The sequence below is a fragment of the Carcharhinus amblyrhynchos genome, chromosome 28 (genome assembly GCF_965287045.1).
Source record: "Carcharhinus amblyrhynchos chromosome 28, sCarAmb.v2.hapA, whole genome shotgun sequence".
Taxonomy (NCBI): domain Eukaryota; kingdom Metazoa; phylum Chordata; class Chondrichthyes; order Carcharhiniformes; family Carcharhinidae; genus Carcharhinus; species Carcharhinus amblyrhynchos.
Window position 1 is genome coordinate 27,938,755 of NC_137351.1, and position 21,684 is coordinate 27,960,438.

At 45.1% G+C, this 21,684-nt stretch overlaps 1 protein-coding gene across 4 annotated transcripts in view; it reads right to left on the minus strand.

The window, feature by feature from the left end:
* Positions 1 to 21,684, minus strand: part of sema4ba (sema domain, immunoglobulin domain (Ig), transmembrane domain (TM) and short cytoplasmic domain, (semaphorin) 4Ba) — a 451,928-nt gene that overhangs the window by 161,296 nt on the left and 268,948 nt on the right. The window contains exon 1 of one of the 4 annotated variants that reach the window (XM_080214194.1): positions 5,910 to 5,986. The exons of the other annotated variants lie outside the window; for them this stretch is intronic. The gene's annotated coding sequence lies outside the window, so the exon portion shown is untranslated. Of the gene's footprint in view, positions 1 to 5,909; positions 5,987 to 21,684 lie in introns of those variants that run through there. 4 annotated transcript variants of the gene reach the window in all.

Sequence of the window (21,684 nt, forward strand, 5' to 3'; positions counted from 1 at the left end):
ATCTCTGTTAATCAGAGTTACTATAGGAACAAAGCAATCAATCGACAGAATTAACAACACCGCTGATTTTCTGGGAAATGTGGCTGTGAGTCAGTCACGTGCAAATTCCTGAAGGCAATAAAAAGTCACAACCCTCATCCTTACACTGGTAAGTTCCAGGAAATTTTGGCCTGTTTAATGGCCATTCCCCTGGGATGATCCCCATAATGAAAAGATGGATTGAAGTGAGAGATTTAAAGATCTGTTTCTGCAGCAAAGAAGCTTTGTAAGTGTTCACAATTTTGAAAGACCTTGAAAGGGGAAGTGCTAAGTTCTACACATTGCTTGGGCCTGAACTCTGGATAGAAAGAGAGAGATCAGTAGAAATGTTTTCACTTCCAAGGAGTATTAAAAAATTATCATACGTGACTATTGGCACCTGTGAGACAATAAAACACTTGAAGAATAAAAATATCTCAAATCCAGAAAGAAATATTAATACAAAAACAGAAAATGCTGGAAAATCTCAGCTGGTCTGACAGCATCTATGGAGAGAGAATAGAACCAACTTTTCAAATCGAGATGACCCTTCTAGGAAAGGCTGAGGGACTTGAGGTTATTTTCGTTAGAGAGAAGAAGGTTTAAGAGGTGACCTAATTGAGGCATACAAGATGATCAGAGGGTTAGATAGGGTGGACAGTGAGAGCCTTTTTCCTCAGATGGTGATGGCTAACACGAGGGGACATAGCTTTAAATTGAGGGGTGATAATTCTAGGACGGATGTCAGAGGTAGGTTCTTTACTCAGAGGGTAGTAAGGTCGTGGAATGCCCTGCCTGCAGCAGTTGTGGACTCACCAACTTTAAGGGCGTTCAAATGGTCAGTGGATAGGCATATGGATAACATTAGAATAGTTTAGAGGGTCATTAGATTGGTTCCACTGGTCGGCGCAACATCGAGGGCCGAAGGGCCTGTACTGCGCTGTAATGTTCTATGTTCTCTGATGAAAGGTCATCCAGACTCGAAATGTTGACTGCTCTCTCTCCACAGATGCTGTCAGACCAGCTGAGATTTTCCAGCATTTTCTGTTTTCGTTTCACATTCCAGCATCCGGAGCATTTTACAGTTAAGATAGATTAGGTGAAGAGGCAAATGAATTTCAATCTAGGCCGAATGATTTGAGAACTCTGGATCTCAAAAAAAAAGTCAAACGGGGAATTTGGATGTGGATTTTTGGACTTTCGGTTAAGGGGAAGAGATGGTCTGGTGGATTGTCGGTAGACTATTAATCCAAAAACTCAGCCAATGTTCTGGGGACCCGAGTTCGAATCCCTCCATGGCAGATGGTGGAATTTGAATTCCACAAAGAAAACCTGGAATTAACAATCTACTGATGACCGTGAAACCATTGTCGATTGTCGGAAAAACCCATCGGGTTCACTAATGTCCTATAGGGAAGGAAATCTATCATCTTTAGCTGGTCTGGCCTACATGTGACTCCAGAACCACAGCAATGTGGTTGACTCTGAACTATCCTCTGAACAAGGGCAACTAGGGATGTGCCAGTGATGCCCATGTCCCATGAATAAAAAAAAATCTAAAAATAAGGTGCCTGACAAATATTTAATATGGAAGCTAAGGGGTCATGGAGTTGGGTGTGATATATTAGCATGGATACAGGTCTGGTAAATAGAAGGAAGCAAGGAGTAGAAATAAAGGGGACTTCTCAAGTTTTGTGGAATGCTGTAAGGATCAGTGTTAGGATCTCAACTATTTATAACAATACTAATGACAGCGATAAAGACAGAAAATAATGTATCCAAATTTGCTGATGATCAGAGCTAGGTGGGAATGTAAGCTGTGAGGAGAACACAGAAACGACAAGGCAGATTACTTTTCGAAGGGCATAAATGGTGATGTTCAAAGGGACTTGGGTGTACTCGGACAAGGATCACAGAAAGTTAACATGCAGTCAACAAGTAAGTAGAAACTTATGGCTGGAAACTTCTGGCCATTCACATTGGTGGGACATTCCGGTCCTGCCAACGACAAACCCCTACAGCAGAATTCCTGGTGGCACGCCAATGGCTAACAGCAAGCCACCTCCTGGCACTGAGAAACACGCCACGGGGAGCACAGAGAATCTCATCCTATCTGTTGAGCTTTATTTAAAAGGGATTGAAATACAAGATTAAGGAAGTTTTGCTTCAATTGAACAGGACTTTGATGAGACCATAGCTGGTGTACTGTGTGGAGTTTTTGATTCAATATACCTGCATTGCGGTACAGCAAAGTTTCATCAGAGTCATCACTGGAGGGGGTGGGAGTGTCTGATGATGAGAGACTAGGTAAAATGGGCCTCTCCTCTCTGGAGTTTAGAGGAATGAGAGTTGAGGTCATTGAAACATGCAAGATTCTGGAGGAACTTGACAGGGTAATCAGCACAGAGGGATGTTTCTCCAAGTCAGGAAACTAAATCATGGGAGCTACAGTTTTTGGGTCAGGAACTACAGTCTTTATTTATTTATTGGTCACAAATAAACTTACATTAACACTGCAATGAAGTTACTGTGAAAATCCCTAATCGCCACACTCGGCGCCTGTTTGCGTACACTGAGGGAGAATTTAGCATGGTCAATGCATTTAACCAGCATGTCTTTCAGACTGTGAGAGGAAACCAGAGCACCCAGAGGGAAGCCGTGCAGAAACGGGGAGAATGTGCAGACTCCACACAAACAGTGCTCCCAACCGGGAACTGAACCCAAATCCCTGGCACTGTGAGGCAGCAGTGCTAACCACTGTGCCACCGTGCTGCCCCATGTGTCTTAGGGTCAGAAGCTACAATCTTCAGGTTAGGAGTCAAACATTAGGACTGAAATAAGGAGAAATTTCTTCATTCTGGAATTCTCCACCCCAGTAGGTGCTCATACTTGAATATATTTAAACGCTGAGATGAATGGGCGTTTCGTCTCTCAACAAATCCAGGGATATGAGAAGCGGATGAGCAAGTGCGTGGGTACACAGAGCATGAAAATGTCATGAAAAGGTTCAGAAAATAATCAAAAAGGCTAATAGAATGCTGGCCTTTATATCAAGGGGATTAAAATTTCAGCGGATAGAAGTTATACAAAGCCCTGGTTAGATCACACTTACAGTACAGTGAGCAGTTCTGGTTATTAGACCCGAGGAAAGAAATATTGGTTTTGGAGAGAGTGCAGAATGATGGCTATACTCCAAATATTAAATTAAGATTGTATTCCCTGGGTGATTTGATTTCTAAGATATTAAGGGGAACAGTTTGGTATATATGAGAGAAATTATTTCTGCTGGTTGGTGACTCAAGGACTAGGGAACAAGACTAAAAATTGGAGCCAGGAATGAAATAAGCAAAATGCCAACATACCAAGGATGGAATTCTTCAACATAGACAATCACCATTATATCAGTTGTCAATTTTGGTAAGCAAAGGTGTTAAAGGTATTAGGGAGAGGCAATGGCCTAATGGTATTATCGCTAAACTATTAATTCAGAAACTGCTGGGGACCTGGGTTCGAATCCCGCCATGGTTGGTTATGGAATTTGAATTCAATAAAAAATATCTGGAATTAAGAATCTACTGATGAAAATGAGACCATTGTTGATTGTTGGAAAAACCCATCTGGTTCGCTAATGTTCTTTAAAGGAAGGAAATCTGCTGTTCTTACCCAGTCTGGCCTACATGTGACTCAAGAGCCACAGCAATGTGGTTGACTCTCAACTGCCCTCCAAGGGCAACTAGGGATGGGCAATGAATGCTGGCCAGCCAGCGATGCCCATGTCCCACGAATGAATGAAAAAACAGAATTAAGGGATATGGAGGACTTGTGACGCAGTGGGTAGCATCTCTGACTCTGAGCTAGAAGCTCCGGGTTCAAATCCCACGCCAGGACTTGATAGCTAAGAAAGGTGCGTATATAACGCGGCCAAACTGGTTGAGTGTGTCAACCTGCAACACCTTCCAAAGGCACCAATGCTGGTAAGAGTGGGAGAGACTCCTGTTCAGCCATGTCTGATGTGGAGTGGTCGTCCTCAAGCAATAAGCCCCGAGTGACAGACTAGCAACCTGCCCTGGGAATTACTAGGAAACAGGTGGAAGTCTGCCATACAAGGTGTGGGAAGAGAATTGGAATGAAGAGGTATGGGGCAAAGTATGGGGCAAAGATATGGAACTAGGTCTCACTGAATAACAGAACAAGTTTGGGGGGGCGGGGGGGGGGGAACTGACGGTTCATTAATTGTCCAATGAGCAGAGTTAGTGCCAGTAGCTGCAATGGGAGTGTTAGCACAGGTACAATGGATCGCAATGCCTTCCTTACAGAACTGACAGGAATTAAATACAGAAAATGATCTAATGGAAAAGGGACTCTATTTAAAAAAAAACATGGATAATTAACAATCCATTTCATTCTCCCCACAACAGAAACTCTATGTAGTTCCACAAATTCCACTAAAACATTCATTATTAAAATGATACAGCTGCCTCTGCTCTGGAATGTTACACCTCCTCAGGCAACTGAAAATTATAGTGACAAACCTTTCCAGCCAGTTACCCTCCCAGCACCCCCCCCCCCACCCAGCACACAGGGTTCAAACTTACAGACCCTGCTTGTGTGGCCCGATTATATCACCTTCGAGCAAACACAGTTTAAATCGTCAGCTGTGGCTAAAAAACCTTGAAGATAAGCACGCAGCTTAAGGCCCTTCCGAACAATCTGCAGCATCTGAAAGCTCCACGCCGACCCGAGAGGCGAATAAATCCCAATCCAGTATAACAGAGCAACTCAGTGATACGCGTCGCTGGGTTAAAAACTCCAACAAAAGCTTCTTTTTTTTTAAATAAAAGACTTCGTCGCTGACAAATTTAAAAACCGCTTCCCATAATTGAGCCTGGGTTTGCCAACTTCAAAGTTAATCCCTAAAACTGTGCAGTTTACAACACTGAGAATTCACTCCTAATTCCAGAATTCAATGATAAATTAAGCAGAGTGTTTAATCACAGACGTATAGGTTTATAGAAAGCATTCAGTGATTAAGAGTGTAATCAAGCTAAGTTTGTTGCTACAACAACAGGCACAGGCAAGAAACTTCCAACATTTCCTGAAAAGTTAGCATAGCGTAAATGTGAGTTCTCTCCTCCCCTCCCTTGCACATGAATATACTGCAAGACAAAGTGAGTTTTGCTACTCGTGCTAACTTACCAATTTAGCAAGACATACCCTCATACAGATCCTCTCCCTGACTAGGTTTCACTGAACAGCAACGGTCCTGATTTTTAACAGCGTCCCACATGCTACACAATAGTCTAAAGTCTCAGATGAAATGTGTGCTTTACAAACTGATAGAGAATCAGATGGGCATGGAGTCAAACTCTTGCTCGAGTGTTTTTACTACTGACCGACTGCCAATCCCAAAAGAACACTGCGGAACGTAACAAGAGCACTCTGCCTTTAAAGAGAGAGAGGAAAAAATAACAATCTTGCTTCCTAAGTAATTGATCCAAAGCAGTTGTTATTTCATATTGCTTTTGCGTCAAATCTTACAAACCAGAGGACACTATTGATGACATTGTATTGAGTGACACAGCAGTTCCATTCCGCTTAGAGAAAGACTTTTCCAGTTGTTACTCTGGAGATTGAACGCATAACAGACACTTGGCAGAGAAGACGCTCGGGAAAAGCTTGTAGGTCTTCTCACAAACCGTAAGGCCACTTCTGAACAGGCTCTTTACAACCTCTTCAGGCACAAGCAATTTCCTCTGAGAAACCGATGGCTGCATTAAGAGGAGGAGAGACTTACCAAATACATGATTATCAACCTTCAAACTTAATTCAAAGCACAACAGTCACCAGCAACCAAGTCCAGATGTAAAGCTTGATTCTCACTGCATACTTACATCATGTACGAATCTCTTTGCTTTCTTGGCAAAGGGTAAAACAGATACCAGGGAGGCAGCAGTCAGGATTCACAAATTGCTGCAATTTCTTGTGCTGCTTTTAGAATAAATCCCCCAAAGAACAGAGTCAATAGAGATAAAAGGCCTTCCATAAAACACAACTGATGGAATGTTTACCATAGACGCAATGTATAGAAGAAGGTTGAAGTATTTGCTTAATCTTTGTAATCACAGCCAAAGAACACGCCCTAGCAAAATGAAGGCTTTTAACTTTAATTGTTGTAACAAAACTCAAGAAAGAAACCAGCAGAGTCATTTGCTTTGTGTACAGGCTCTGAGTGCCCACACCAACCCATAAACCTACTTCAAAGTCTCTTTAAGTGGCACAAAGAATTTTGCCCACCAATTTCAGTCCTGACAATATTTCCCACTCTCCTCCTCCAGATGGATGCCGACTGTACTCCAAAACTTTGTCCAAGTGATCATTATTCCTTTTAGAGTTGAAGTTTTTAAGTTTGTTTATTCGCGTCACAAGTAGGCTTACATTAACATTGCGAAGAAGTTACTGTGAAAATCCCCTAGACACCACACTCTGGCGCCTGTTTGAGTACACAGGGAGAATTTAGCATGGCCAACGCATCTAACCAGCACGTCTTTCAGACTGTAGGAGGGAACTGGAGCACCCGGAGGAAACCCACGCAGACACGGGGAGAACATGCGGACTTTGTACAGACAGTGACTCAAGCCTGGAATTGAACTCGGGTCCCTGGCGTTATGAGGCACAGTGCTAACCACTGTGCCACCGTGCCGCCCATTTTAGAGTGAGTGAGTGGTTTATTCAGTTGTCAGGGTGGGCAAAGCTGAGACCCCCAGTCTGCTCTCTCTCCAGAGATTGTAATAGGGCTCCCTCCTTGATTTTTCTCCTCCAGGGATGGCACAGAAGGAGGCCGTTCAGCCTATAGAGCTCATGCTGGCTCTCATTACGGCTCCCTATTTCCATTCAGTCCCGTTCACCTCTCTATCCGTGTAGAACTGCAAGTTATCTAACCCTCACATGCCCACCCAATTATCTTGACGTGATCATGATCATAGCCGGTGGCACCGTGGCACTGTTGCCTCACAGCGCCAGGGTCCCAAGTTTGATTCCTCACTTGGGTCACTGTCTGCATGGAGTTTGCATGTTCTCCCTGTGTCTGCGTGGGTTTCCTCTGAATGCTCCAGTTGCCTCTCACAGTCCAAAGACGCATGGGTTTGGTGGATTGGCCATGCCAAATTGACCCTTAGTGTTAGGGGAACTAGCTAGGGCAAGTGCATGGAGTTATGGGAATAGGGCTTGGGTGGGATTGTGGTCGGTACAGACTCGATGGGCCGAATGGCCTCTTTCTGCACTGTAGGGATTCTATGAGCTGAGTTGGTTGTTACTAAGGGGAAGTGTCGATTGTTATTGGGGGAGAGAGTGGGTTATTATTGAGGGGTGAATTAGAGTACAGAAAGGGGCACAGCCTCAAGATAAAGGGGAGGTGGTTTAGAACGGAGTTGAGGAGGAACTTCTTCACTCAAAGGGTGGTGAATCTCTGGAATTCTCTGCCCGTTGAAGTGGTGGAGGCTGCCTCGCTAAATATTTTTAAGAAGCGGGTTGATGGGTTTTTGATAAGAGAGGGGATTAAGGGTTATGGGGAGAGGGCGGGAAAGTGGAACTGAGCCACAACAGATCAGCCATGATCTTATTGAATGGCGGGGCAGGCTCGAAGGGCTAGATGGCCTACTCCTGCTCCTATTTCTTATTACTGAGGTGATTTATTATTTAGCTGGGAGATTCTGACTAAAGAGGAGAGTTATCACTGGAGAATTGGATTATTACTAAGGGGAGATAGGGATTATGACTTGAGGGGAGAGAAGGTAATGATTGAGGGGAAGGCGGGATTGTTACGATATGGGGATTATTATTGATTAATGTGAGTTACTGCTGAGGGGAGAAAGAGGGTAAACTACTGAATGGAAAAGGGGTTGTGGGGCTATGGAATTCATTGCCCCAGTTGGTAGTGGAGGCAAAGACACTAAACTCTTTTAAAAAGTACCTGGATCTGCACCTTAAACTGCAAACTGGGCGGGGTGCAGGAAGGTGGGATTAGAAGGGCATCTGGATATCATTGGGTTGGAGGGTCTAATGGTCTCCTTCTGTGCTGTAATTCTTCTACAGTTCCCATGGTTCTCTCTCTGCTTCTACTCCTCTCTCGGGCAGCAGGTTCCAAGTTGTCACAACCCGCTGTGTAAAACATTGCTCTTCATATCCCTCCTATACCTTTTCCCTGAAAGCTGTATTGCCGAGTCCTTGTTTGATCAGATAATTGGAACAATGCTTTCTTTGACTCCTTTATCTAAACATGTCATAAACTTGTACACCAATCTCAGACCTCTCCTCAACCTCCAAAGAGGAACGGAGCCAGATTCTCCATCTTGTCTGAGGACTGTTGCCTTATGAACCTCTACAGCTCAAAACACACCATGGACAAAGACATTGCTTCTTCATTGGAAAAACACCTCATAGGCTATCCATAAAACTGAAGCTCGAATGAGAACAGCAGTGACCTTTCTGCCAATTTACCATTCAACAAATATTTGATTCTGAATTGTTACCATGGTCCGTATAATGTCTAATATTTCATTCTACTTATATTCGCCCTAATTTCACAGTCCATTAAACTTTATCGGCAGTCTCCAGTGAAGAAGCATCTGATCACAGACCTACTGAACATTCACAGACGCCAAAGGTGGAATTCTTGCCTACCAGAGGTGGATGGACGGTGGAAGGGAGTATGTCTGGGGTGTATGGGGTCCTTGATTATGCTGGCTGCTTTTTCCTGAGGCAGTGGGAAGTGTAGACAGTGTCAATGGATGGGAGGCTGGTTTGCTAACACATCTGTGAGGTTTGAGTCTCATAAGTAACCTGTCTATATCCAGTCCCAGGGTAGCTCAACATTCGCATTCACACATCGCCAATCTTTGTTCGAGTTGAGAAAATTATGTTGGCTGACCAGCGAGTACGTAACTGAAGGAGTGCTGCACTATCACCGGGGCTACCTATGAAATGAGATGTTAAAACAGTGACGGCCTGCCCATCACTTTCATTCAAGTTAAATGGTAAAATTTCTATGGCATTGATTGAAATTACTTGAAGGAAAATTCAGCTAAGATGTGCAAACGATCGTTTAACTAGTTGTCTGAACACACTCACACTGTTGAGCACCCATTATACCCCCAGCATCACTGCCTTATTGTGTTCGTCCCTCTGAGGCCTCCCTTCATGATACCAATCACACGTTATTTCTCTACCCGTTACAGCTTTTCATCTACCAGCGCTATCAAGGGGCACTTACTGAGAAATAACCTGCTATCTGATGCTCAGTTTGGGTTCTGCCAGGGCCACTCAGCTCCTGACCTCATCCAAACAAGGACAAAAGAGCTGAACTCCAGGGGTGAGGTGAGAGTGACAGCCCTTGATATCAAGGCAGCATTTGAGCAAGGTGTGGCATCAAGGAGCCCTATCAAAACTGGGGACAATAGGAAAATACGCCAGTGGTCGGAGTCACACTTGGCGTAAAGGAAGATAGTTGTGGTTGTTGGAGGTTGCTCTCCTCAGTTCCAGGACATAGAACACAGAACATAGAACACTACAGCACAAACAGGCCCTTTGGCCCACAACTTGCGCGGATCACATCCTTACCTACCAGGCCATAGAACTATCTGTAACTTCCAATACCATTAAATCCCATGTACTTATCCAGAAGTCTTTTAAAAGACCCCAGCAAGTTCGCCTCTACCACCACCGATGACAGCCGATTCCATTCACTCACCACCCTCTGAGTGAAAAACTTACCCCTAATATCTCCTCTGTACTTGCTTCCCAGCACTTTAAACCTGTGTCCTCTCGTAGCGACCATTTCAGCCCTGGGAAATAGCCTCCGAGAATCCACCCTATCTATTCCTCTCAACATTTTATAAACCTCTATCAAGTCGCCTCTCAACCTTCGTCTCTCCAGGGAGAAAAGACCGAGCTCCCTCAACCTATCTTCATAAGGCACGCCTCCCAATCCAGACAACATCCTTGTAAATGTCCACTGCACCCTCTCAATAGCTTCCACATCCTTCCTGTAGTGAGGCGACCAGAACTGCACACAGTACTCCAATTGGGGTCTCACAAGGGTCTTATAAAGTTGCAGCATTACCTCCTGACTCCTCAACCCAATCCATCGACCCAATCCCAATCCTAAACCCAATCCATCACCGCAAGACTCCCTCAGGGTAGTGACTCGGGCTTAATCATCTTTAGCTGCTTCATCAATGACCTTCCTTCCATCATAATGTGAGAAATGAGGATGATTATACAATATTCAGCAACATTCACAACTTCAGTCCATGATTAGCCAGTCCACGTCCAAATGCATGGACAATTTCGAGTTTGGGTTATCAAGTGGCAAAAACGTTTGTCTCAGGTAATGACCATCAGGTAATGACCATCTCCAACAAATGGGAACCTAACAATCGCCCTTTGATACTCAATGGTATTACTATCACTGAATCCCCCAATCTCAACATCCTGGGGGTGGCCATCGACCTAAAACTGAAACATCAATATAAACTCTGCGGCCACAAAAGCAGACCAGAGTTTTGGAATCCAATAGTGAGAGCCTCACATGCTGATTCCTCAAAGCCTGTCCACAAGGCACAAGTCAGGAATGTGATGGAATACTGTCCATTTGCCTGGATGAGTGCAGCCCCAACAAGACACAAGACGCTCATCACCATGCAGGACAAGGCAGCCCACTTGATTGCTCCTCCATCCACAAACATTCACTCTCTCCACTACCGACGCATAGTGAGCAGTGTGTGCCATCTACAAGGTGCACAGCAGGAAGTCACCAAGGCCCCTTATACAGCACTTTGCCAACCTGTGACCTCTACCGCCTAGAAGAACAACAGCAGCTGATGGGAATACTATCACCTGGAGGAAGATCCATTCAAAGCCATACGCCACCATGACTTGGAAGTATATTGCCTTCCGATCCCCCAGTGTCACTAGGTCAAAACCCTGGACAAAATCCCTCCCTAACAGCACTGAGGGTGTGTGTACCTTACATCACACGGTCTGCAGCAGTTCAAGAATTGAGGGAGGCACGGTGGCACAGTGTTTAGCACTGCTGCCTCACAGCGCCAGGGACCTGGGTTCATTTCCCAGCTTGGGTCACTGTGTGGAGTCTGCACGCTCTCCCCATGTCTGTGTGGGTTTCCTCCGGGTGCTCCAGTTTCCTTCCACAATCCAATGATGTGCAGGCAAGGTTGACTGGCTATGCTAAATTGACCCTAGTTTCAGGGGGGTGGAGCGGGGGGGTGGTGGACTAACAGGGTAAATATGCAGGTTTATGGGGATAGGTGGGATAGTCGTGAGTGCAGGCTCAGTGGGCTGAATGGCCTCATCCTGTACTGGAGGGGTTCTCTGGTAAGGTGGCTCACCTCCACCTTCCCAAAGGCAATTAGTGATGGGTAACAAATTGCTGATTTATCCAGCGACGCCCACATCCGTTGAAATTTTTTTAAAAATCTGTTAGATTTCACCATCCTACTATTGACTTTGATGCAAGAAAATAGGGGGTGGGTCACGGGAGGGTCACTGAGTCACAACCCTCATGTCCGCAGTTAAGATGACAGCCCTGCCTTGAACGAAACTCCATGATATTACTCAATCAGAGATTTAAAATGTGAAAAGTGCAGATTTGTGAACGATTAAAGGCAGCAGGGGAGGGGGGGGGGGCGGTGGGGAGGGTGGTGGCAGATGTCTCCTCCGTTTCCAGCAGTTTGTTAACTGCATTGTTTTTAATTCCGCCAAACAAATTCCTTAAATGGTTGCAACAGGCTTTTGCGCACAATCTGTGTTTCGAAAAGAAGGGCAAGACAGACGCAACAAAATGTACTTCTTTTAATGATTTTTGCTTCCAGATTTTTATTGAAAAAGACAAAACTGAGCGGTTTTGCTTCTGACGTCCAAACATTACCCTACTGCTGGACCGGAAAACGCACCAACTTTCCGGAACAAAGTTGCCATGGGTCTTAGGGTCGGCAGGGTCCCCCCCAAGTCCATTAGCATGTGTTTTGGAATTACGATGTGGAGATGCCGGCATTGGACTGGGTTAAATACAGTACAAAGTCTGACAACACCAGGTTTAAGTCCAACAGGTTTATTTGATAGTAAACTCACAAGCTTTCGAGGTTAAACTCTTCGTCAACTGAATGGAGAGTTCTGTCACGGTTCTATCAAATAAATCTGTTGGACTTAAACCTGGTGTTGTCAGTTTTTGAACTGTGTTTTCGGAATTACGCACAGTGATTAGTTTATACATAGAATCTGGTGCCAATCTCAAAACAAGAATTTTGTCTTCAATCACAGGAACCAACGAAGTGGTTGTGTGAGAAGCCACAGCAAGTACTCTTCCTGATTTTGCTGAGACTATGCCCCGGCTAGTGGCTTCAATGGTAGGCGGGCAAGGGGCAGGAGGAGCCCCAGAAATCGGTTTAACGCCAGCATGAATTTCCCCACAGGATCCTTCGCTGGTGCCCACCGTGGCCAAGCGGGAAGCCCGGCTGGAGGCCGGCTTGAAATTGATTTGCATCCAGCCAATGGGACGCAGATGAAAGCCCACCCTCCCCCAACCCCACCCCGTGTCCAATGCAATGCAACACCAACGGGAAAGGGCGCTGATGGAAAACACACCAGGAACAATGTGGTGTACAGATCTCTGGACTCACTTGAACATTGCCTGGGGCTGCGTCCAGACTTTGGAACGGAAACCGCTCACAACCCCTCTGTGCACCCGAACAGGCTTCAGAGTGTGGTGACTGGGGGGATTTTCACAGTGACTTCATTGCAGTGTTAATAAATAAACTTAAAAAAGTTTGAAGTAAGTAACATGTTGTTGTGTATTGAAAGTGGTTGCATCTCTTCTGGTATAGTGTCACTGACTGGTAGTGATACAAGGAGAGAGATTCATGGGCTTTTGTGGATCTTCCATCTTAGTCCTGGAACAAGCAACATCTTCTTAATAAACCTGCCTCCTGATTTCCTACAACCCACGAGTGTGGCACATCATTACTCTTCTTCTTTGTGTTGGCTATCAGTTGATAGGTGACATATAGAATCCCTACAATACAGAAGGAGGTTATTCAGCCCAACGAGTCTACACCAACAACAATCCCATAACCCTGCACATTTACCCAGCTAATCCCTCTAACCTATGCATCCCGGATCACTAAGAGGCAATCGGCCTAACCTGCACACCTTTGAACTGTGGGAGAAAACCGGAGCCCCCAGAGTAAACCCATGCAGAACATGCAAACTCCACCTAGACAGTGACCCAAACCGGGAATCAAACCCAGGTCCTTGGAGCTGTGCGGCAGCAGTGCTAACCACTGTGCCACCCAAATATGCACTGAGTGCGTTATCCCTTTTAAAATCCTGCTGCCTCCTAAGATCAGGCAAATATGGTAACACATCAGGACAAGTCGGTACATTAATGCTGCTCTAACAACTCTCGAGCTGCTAAGTAGCTTCTCAGTCAGTATAACTAATGGAACGTTTAATAGATCTGTTGTCGAATGTGTAACACTTCAGAACAAAAATGCAGCAAAGGCTTGTGAGGGGCAAGAATTCCTCCAGAACCACAAAACATGCTGGATTGTAAATAATGCACAAGAAGAACAGAAATGGAATTCTGCTCAATAACAATGTAAGAGTACTTGGGAGTTGTGGCACCTTTCATGCTGAAATAATTCAAAGCACTTCATAGTGTGAATTACTTTTGGAGTATCGCGTCTGCGGTGCAGGAGAGTGTGGCAGCCATTCTGGACCAGCCCCACGTCCCACAGATCACCCTGGCGATGAATGCGCAGTCGTATTATTTCTCGTGCGCGCTGGCTGAGGGGGAGGAGGTGGAGGTGGTGGTGGTGGTGGTGGTCAGGGTGCCAAACGAAACTCCCTATTTGACAAACCATGCCGTGGAACCTTTTAAAGGTCAGCTGAATCTGCAGGAGGGTATCTAAAGAGGCAGACCGTTGGGATGCAGTGGCCCGAGGACGCTCGGTATTTCTGATCTACAGGCAAGGCTGTTACAACCGAGCCAGGCCGACGCTACAGGGAAATGCAGGAGCTCACACAGCCCGCCTCTCAATTCCCTGGGAAATGAAATTATGGAAAACAAAAACGTAATTCATTCACTTGAGAATCGTGGAATCCCTACAGTGTAAAAAAAAAAGGCCATTCAGCCCATCAAGTCTAAAATGGTTCTGATGAAAAAGTGCATACTGATCCACTATAATAATATTCAGATTTTCATGGAATGTCTATAGTGCAGAAGGAGGCCATTTGGCCCATCGAGCCAGCACCGACAACAATCCCACCCACATCCTAACTCCGCATATTTACCCTGCTAATCCCACTGACACATTAAGGGTCAATTTAGGGGGTTTTAGTTCAGTTGGGCAGCATAGTCTGGGCAGGCTTGCGGGGGGGCCAAAGGGCCTGTTTCTGTGCTGTAATTTTCTTTGTTCTTTGTTCAATCAAAGCAGTCCCAACAGACGTGGTGTCATTATGGCACAGTGGTTCGCACTGCTGCCTCACGGCGCCAGGGACCCTGGTTCAATTCCGGCCTTGGGTAACCGTCTGTGTGGAGTTTGTACGTCCTCTCCGTGACTGCGTGGGTTTCCTCCCGCAGTCCAATGATGTGTGGTTTAGGCTGATTGGCCGATTGGCCGTGCTAAATTGCCAGCAGGACCAGCAGGGTAAGTGTGTGTGGTTACAGGGATTGGGCGTGGGTGGGATTGTTGTCGGTGCAGGCTCAATGGGCCAAATGGCCTCCGTCTGCACTGTAGAGATTCTATGAAAACCTAAGTGGATTAGTGTGCACTTTCTCATCAGAATCCTTTTAGTTCCAGTGGCAGCACATCCGCAATAAATCAGATAATCGTTAAAAAGATGGACAGGTCTTGATCATGTTTAATGAGGGCAATAGACCAAATAATATTGGAGGCACCGCATAGAATACTACTCCCAGCATTAACTTTACGCCAATGATTTTTGTTCTTACATTCTAATAGTTGGGTGCATTTCAACCAGGCAAAGAATTATGTAGAGCAATCTGGAAATACGCAATCTGTCACCCCCAGCCAAATGCAAACCATCAGTTCAAAAATTCAATTCACGTGATAAAAATCCTGCATATACCTGAAGTGAGCAGTTAACAAAATCAACAGCATCTATTGCCATCTTAAACAGGAAGCATTACTGGCAGCCGATGAAATGTTTGGACTTTGTTCCGGTTTTCCCGAGTTCACAGAAAGCTAACAAGAGTGGCCGAGGTGATTAAAGGGTGAACCGGATACTCTGGCTGCTTTGAGGTTTGGCGGATTCCCGGAATCCTTCCCGCCACCAGAGTTGCTCGGGGTTCACCTCTAGTCTACATCAGCCCCATCACACCTCCGCATAATTCTGATCAAAGCTACTCCTGATTAGTCTGTAATAAAGACTTTGAAAATGAAACCCAGTGATTCGATTGCTGCTTGTTTAAAAAAAAAATGCAGCAACAGTACAGTGGCAGGGCGACACAGTGGTTAGCCCCATTGCCTCACAGCGCCAGGGGCCCAGGTTCCATTCTCAGGAAGCTATCTGTGCAGAGTTTGCACGTTCTCTCCTTGCCTGCGTGGATTTCCTCCGGGTGCTCTGATTCCTCCCAAAGATGTGCGGGTGAGGTTGATTGGCCATGCTAAATTGACCTAGTGTCAGGGATATTAGCAGGGTAAATGTGAGGAGCTGCAGGAATAGGGTCTGGGTAGAGTTGTGGGCAGTGCAGACTTGATGGGCCAAATGGCCTCCTTTTGTAATGTAGGGATTCTATGAACAGTAAAATGTGGTTTCACAACTGAATGAGGATCTGCTGTTGTGTTAGTCAAAAGGGAAATTTTCAATTTGTTAGGGTTTGTCTTCCATGGGTTTTATTTCTTCGAAGGGGAGGCGATGGCCGAGTGGTATTATCACTAGACTATTAATCCAGAAACTCAGCTAATGTTCTGCGGACCTGTGTTCGAATCCTGCCACGGCAGACGGTGGAATTTAAATTCAATAAAAAATATCTGGAATTAAGAATCCACTGATGACCATGAAATCAATGTTGATTGTCAATAAAACCCAACTGGTTTACTAATGTCGCTTTGGGGAGGAAATCTACCATCCTTACCTGGTCTGGCCTACATGTGACTCCAGATATATTTCTAATAAAAAAAGACGACGTGGAGATGCTGGCACTGGACTGGGTTGGGCACAGTAAGAAGTCTCACAACATGAGTTTAAAGTCCAACAGGTTTATTTGGGTTCACTCACCTGAGGAAGGAGCAGTGCTCCGAAAGCTTGTGATTCCAAAAAAACCTGTTGAACTTTTGCCTGGTGTTGTGAGACTCCTTAACTAATAAAGAAAAGGGATAAGGGGATATAGGGAAAAGAGAGGGAGGTGGATTGGAGACCAGGGAGAGATCAGTCATGATCTGATTGAATGGCGGAGCAGGCTCGAAGGGCTGAATTTGCCTGTTTCTGCTCCTAATTCCACAGTTGGGACAAAGGTGCATCTGAACACAACTCAAGCTGAATCAATTTAGTTAGAAAGACGGTGAATTTGCATGCAGTGCCACATTTGTGCAAGGGGTGATTTGAGTGCTTGTGGCTGTGCAAGATACAACCTAATTGTATTACTTATTTGAAGTGAAATTTGCCTTTTTATTTGAAGTGAAATTTGCCTTTTAATTTGAAGTATCATTTGCCTGTAATTTAAGTTTCATTTGTGTCGGTTCTGTTTCACGTTGAAGTTAAAGTTACAAAAACGTGAAATATCGTGTTGGCACTTTCTTCATTTGGGGTTGTTTGATATGATTAGTTTGTTCATGGTTTCCCCATGAGGATCACAGCACAACACACAATTAAATTTACCTTTCAAGTAGAACAGGTACTTAACTTTACATAAGCTCTTTTTATTCCAAAGTCAATTAAAGCATCAGAAAGTCATCTGGTAACACTTTGGTGTTTTTTTTCTCTATTCTTTGAGTAGGGGTAATTAATAAAAAAAAGATTAAATTGATTTTTCCAGGCTAACTCATGAGGTGGGACTGAAAAGGAGGGCTAGCGTTTTACACGGTGCCTTTCATCACATTCCCAGGAGCTTTGAAGACGATAACACACTTCTGCAGTGTAGTCACTGTTGTGATGTAGCAAATACTGCGGCCAATTTCCAAACAGCCATCTCCTACAAACAGCAATGATGCGATTACCGGATAATCTAGACTTTTTTCATTTCAAATTGGTTGAGGAATAAATATTGGCTCGGACACCAAAGATATCTTTCCTGTCATCCCTCAGCATTTAGCCCATGGCATCATTTATAATTACCCTAGAGAGCAGATAAGGATTCACTTTAATGACTCATCTAAAATGTGCAATGTGTTTGTCATTCTTAACTTCCCGCCTTAGCCTGGCTCAGAGGATAAACATTGCTGAGATATGCCCAATGTAGCACACTGCACCCCTGGTGATGCAGCACTGCCTCAGTATTGCACTGGAGTGTCAGCCTAGACTTCCTGTACTGCTTTCTCTGATGTGGATATGCCGGCGTTGGACTGGGGTAAACACAGTAAAAAGTCTTAAACCTGGTGTTGTCAGCCTTTTTACTGCTTTCTCTGGACAGGGGCTCAATCTTCTAACTCAGGAAGCAAGGTCGCTACCTCCTGAGCCACAACTGACAGAAACAAAACACCCACCCCCACAAAGACAACATCTCAAATGAAAACATAACTTTGTTGTCTCAACAATGATTTGATTTTTGATTTGATTTATTATTGTCACATATATTGGAATACAGTGAAAATCATTGTGAAAAGTATTGCGTACAGTTAAAAGTTCTCGTCCGGGAAAAGTATTGTTTCTTGCAGACAAAGCATAAATGTACATAAAGGAAAGGAGAGAGTGCAGAATGTAGTCTTACAGTCATAGCTAGGACATAGAGGAAGATCAACTTAAAATGAGGTAGGTCCATTCAAAAGTCTGATGGCAGCAGGGAAGAAGCTGCTCTTGACTCATCGGTTAGTACGCAATTTCAGAATTTTGTGTCTACTTCCTAACGGAAGAAAGTGGAACAGGGTATGTCCAGTGTGTTTGGGTCCTTGATTATGCTGGCTGATTTTCCAAGGCAGCGGAAATTGCGGACACTGTCAATGGATCGGAGGCTGGTTAGCGTGATGGACTGGGCTTCGTTCATGTCCCTTTTAGTTCCTTGCAGTCTTGGACAGTGCGGGAGCCATACCAAGCTGTGATGCAACTGGAAAGGATGCTTTCTATGGTGGATCTGTGGAAGTTGGTGAGATTTGTAGTGGACATGCCAAATTTCCTTAGACTCCTGAGAAAGTAGAGGCGTTGGTGGGCTTTGGTAACTGTAGCGCCCACATGGAGAACCCAGGACAGACTGGTGGTGATCTGGACAGCTAAAAACTTGAAACTCTCAACTATTTCTACTTCATCCCCACGATAGAGACATGAGCATGTCCTCCATATATTTCCTGAAGTCGATGACAATCTCCTTTGTTTTGCTGACATTGAGGGGGAGATTATTGTTGCCGCACTAGTCCACCAGATTCTCTATCTCATTCCTGTACTCCGTCTCATCATTGCTTGAGATCCGACCCACTACGATGGTGTCGTCAGCAAACTTGGGAGGGAATTTGGCCACACAGTCATAGGTATATAAGGAATACAGTAGCGGGCTGAGAACACAGCCTTGTGGAGCATTGGTGTTGAGGATGATTGTGGAGGAGATGTTGTTGCCTATCCTTACTGATTGCGGACTGTGGATTCAGAACTCTAGGATCCAGTTGCAGAGGGAGGAGCTGAGCCCCAGGCCATGAAGTTTGGAGATGAGTGTCATAGGAATAACAGTGTTAAAGGCTGAGCATTTAGACAAGGACAAAATTGGGCACACCTCGGAAACTTTTACCCTTTGAGACAGACTAAGGCAGGAAGTTAAGAATGACAAACATGTTGAATATTTTAAAATGACACCTGTTGTACAGTCACGCCACACGTGGTGTGCAATGACACCAAGGCACAAATATAGGGAAAATTGAACCGATCCTTTCTCATGTCTGCTGCAACTCTCACCAACTTCCACAGATGGACCATAGAAAGCATTCTCTCCTGTTGTATCACAGATTGGTATGGCTCCTGCCCTGTCCAAGTCTGCAAGGAACTACAAAGGGAAGTGAATGAAGCCCAATCCATCACGCAAAATGCAAATTTTGCCCATAGGAATTGACATGTTGGTTAGGGTACATTGACCATGCTAAATTCTCCCTCAGTGTACCCGACCAGGAGCCAGAGTGTAGCGAACAGGGGACTTCAACAATAACTTAATTTCAGTGTTAATGTCAGCCTACTTATGACAATAAATAAACTTTAAACTTAAATAATCAGTGACCCTCTGCACCCAATGCAACCCAGTCAGAGATCCCGCTGAGTTGCAAACCTCTGTTGTGGGTTTGTGAGCAACACGTTTCAGCACAACCCCCTCAGACCTTGGAAGTTGGGGAGGGGGAGGGGAGGCAGTGGGGTGGGGAGGTAAGAGAATTAAACCTATGCTTCTCCAAATGTATTTCAAATCATATCTCTCGTACAATATGGTGACAAAGCTGTGGCAGAATTTAACTGGACTCGTTTTGAAGGACAATCTCTAATTTTACGTCCTGCGCTGCCGCCAGCGAGAATGGCAAATTTGGCATGCAGCCAAATCTCCAGTCATTGCAGCGGGACTGGAGAATCCCAGCTATGGGCAAGGCTGGAGAATCCGCCCAATTAAACTCCATTATGTAGGGAAAGATTGGACGCCATGGCGAATTTTAAAGTTATTTATTATTATTTATTAGTCACAAGTAAGGCTTACATTAACAGTGCAACGAAGTTACTGTTGCCACACTCTGGCACCTGTTTGGGTCAATGCACCTAACCAGCATGTCTTTCAGACTGTGGGAGGAAACCCATGCAGACACAGTGAGAACGTACAAACTCCACACAGGCAGTGACCCAAGCCAGGAATTAAACCCGGGTCCCTGGCACTGTGAAGCAGCAATGCTAACCATAGTGCCACCGTGCTGCTCTGTGTGAAAGGCATGCAACTTCTGGACTGTGGGAGGAAACCGGAACATGCGGAAGAAACCCATGCTGACACAGGGAGAATGTGCAGACTCCACACAAACAGTGACTGAAGCCAGGAATCAAACCCTAATTGCCCCTGGTGCTGTGAGGCAGCAGTGCTAACCACTGTGCCACCGTGCCAACCATATTGTACATGTACAATATGGGTGTACATGTACATATTCATGTACAATATTGTACATTTTCTGAATATTCAGCACAGATAGATTAACCTGACATGGAAAAATCCAAAACAAAATGTTGTTTGGGGGGGGGGGAGGAGGAGGAGGAGGAGGAGGCGGCGGCGGCGGCGGGGGGTTGCAAATACTCATATTTGTCTTATAATTAATTCAAGTATTAAAATGCTCTCACAGGCTGCTTCTTATACCCATCCGATCACCCACCCAGAAGTTCTTGTGTATGTGGCACAGAACAGGGCAGAGTTCCCTGGATCGATCTCAGCCCCAGTGCACTCTCACCCATTCACCACCCCCCACCCACTCGATTCTGCTCCCTACACTGAAGACTACCAGGCAACTACCTGAACCCCAGCCTGGGCTCTGGTTACTTAATATCTGGAACAATTTTAAAGATACTCTTTGAGTTGACCGTCATTCACTTGCAGCTATCAAATTTTACAGAATCTTACAGAACAGGAGGAGGCCATTCAGCCCATTCTGCCTGTTCTGGCTCCTTGAAAGAGCCATCCAATTAGTCCCACGCCTCTGCCCCTTTTCCTATAGCATGACTGTTTTTTCCCCTTCTGAGTAAATGTCCTTCACTGTAAGGGAAAGGCTTTCAGAGGAGTCCGATTTGGTTTTCTTGTTCGGGGTTATTGGAATTTTGAGTGCAGTGGGTGAAACAAGACAGACTGCGCAATGAACACTCAAGCTATGTGGAGAGACATCATGCTGGGCAAGGTGGTTACCATTGCTAAGCTTCTCCGTTTCATGGCACAGGGGAGAGAGAGAGTGAGAGCAAGGAAGAGAGAGTGAATAAATATAAAATATCGAGGGTAACTTGCTATTCCTTCGAGTGTTGCGTGCTGGGGTAACAATGAAAGACGGAAGTGATAGAGTGGGGTTGCCGAGCAATGGAGATGGTCTGGCCCTGCCAATGTCTATGGCATTTTGTGTGGCTCACCCATCCCTTCACCAGGTAACCCGCCATGGATGCAGTCACCTTCAGCAGGCCTGGAAAATCCCGCTGTCAGGAAAGGCTGGAAAATTCCACCCACACTGGGTTTTTTTTTTGCTAAGAGATCAAAACAGTAATTATACTGGACACTTCCCACGGTTTAACCCAATGGCGTTGTAGAGGAATGGGAGAGGCTGAGAAAATGCTGAAACTAAGATTATGAAATGTTCCTGTTGGTGCAATCATTAAGCTCCTCTGGCACCACAAGGATCATAACCTTCCCTGTAACTTGGCATGTGCATCGATGGGACAGATTGCTTCATAAACCACGTCAATGACAAAATGTTGTTCTTGCGATTCTTAAGGGCT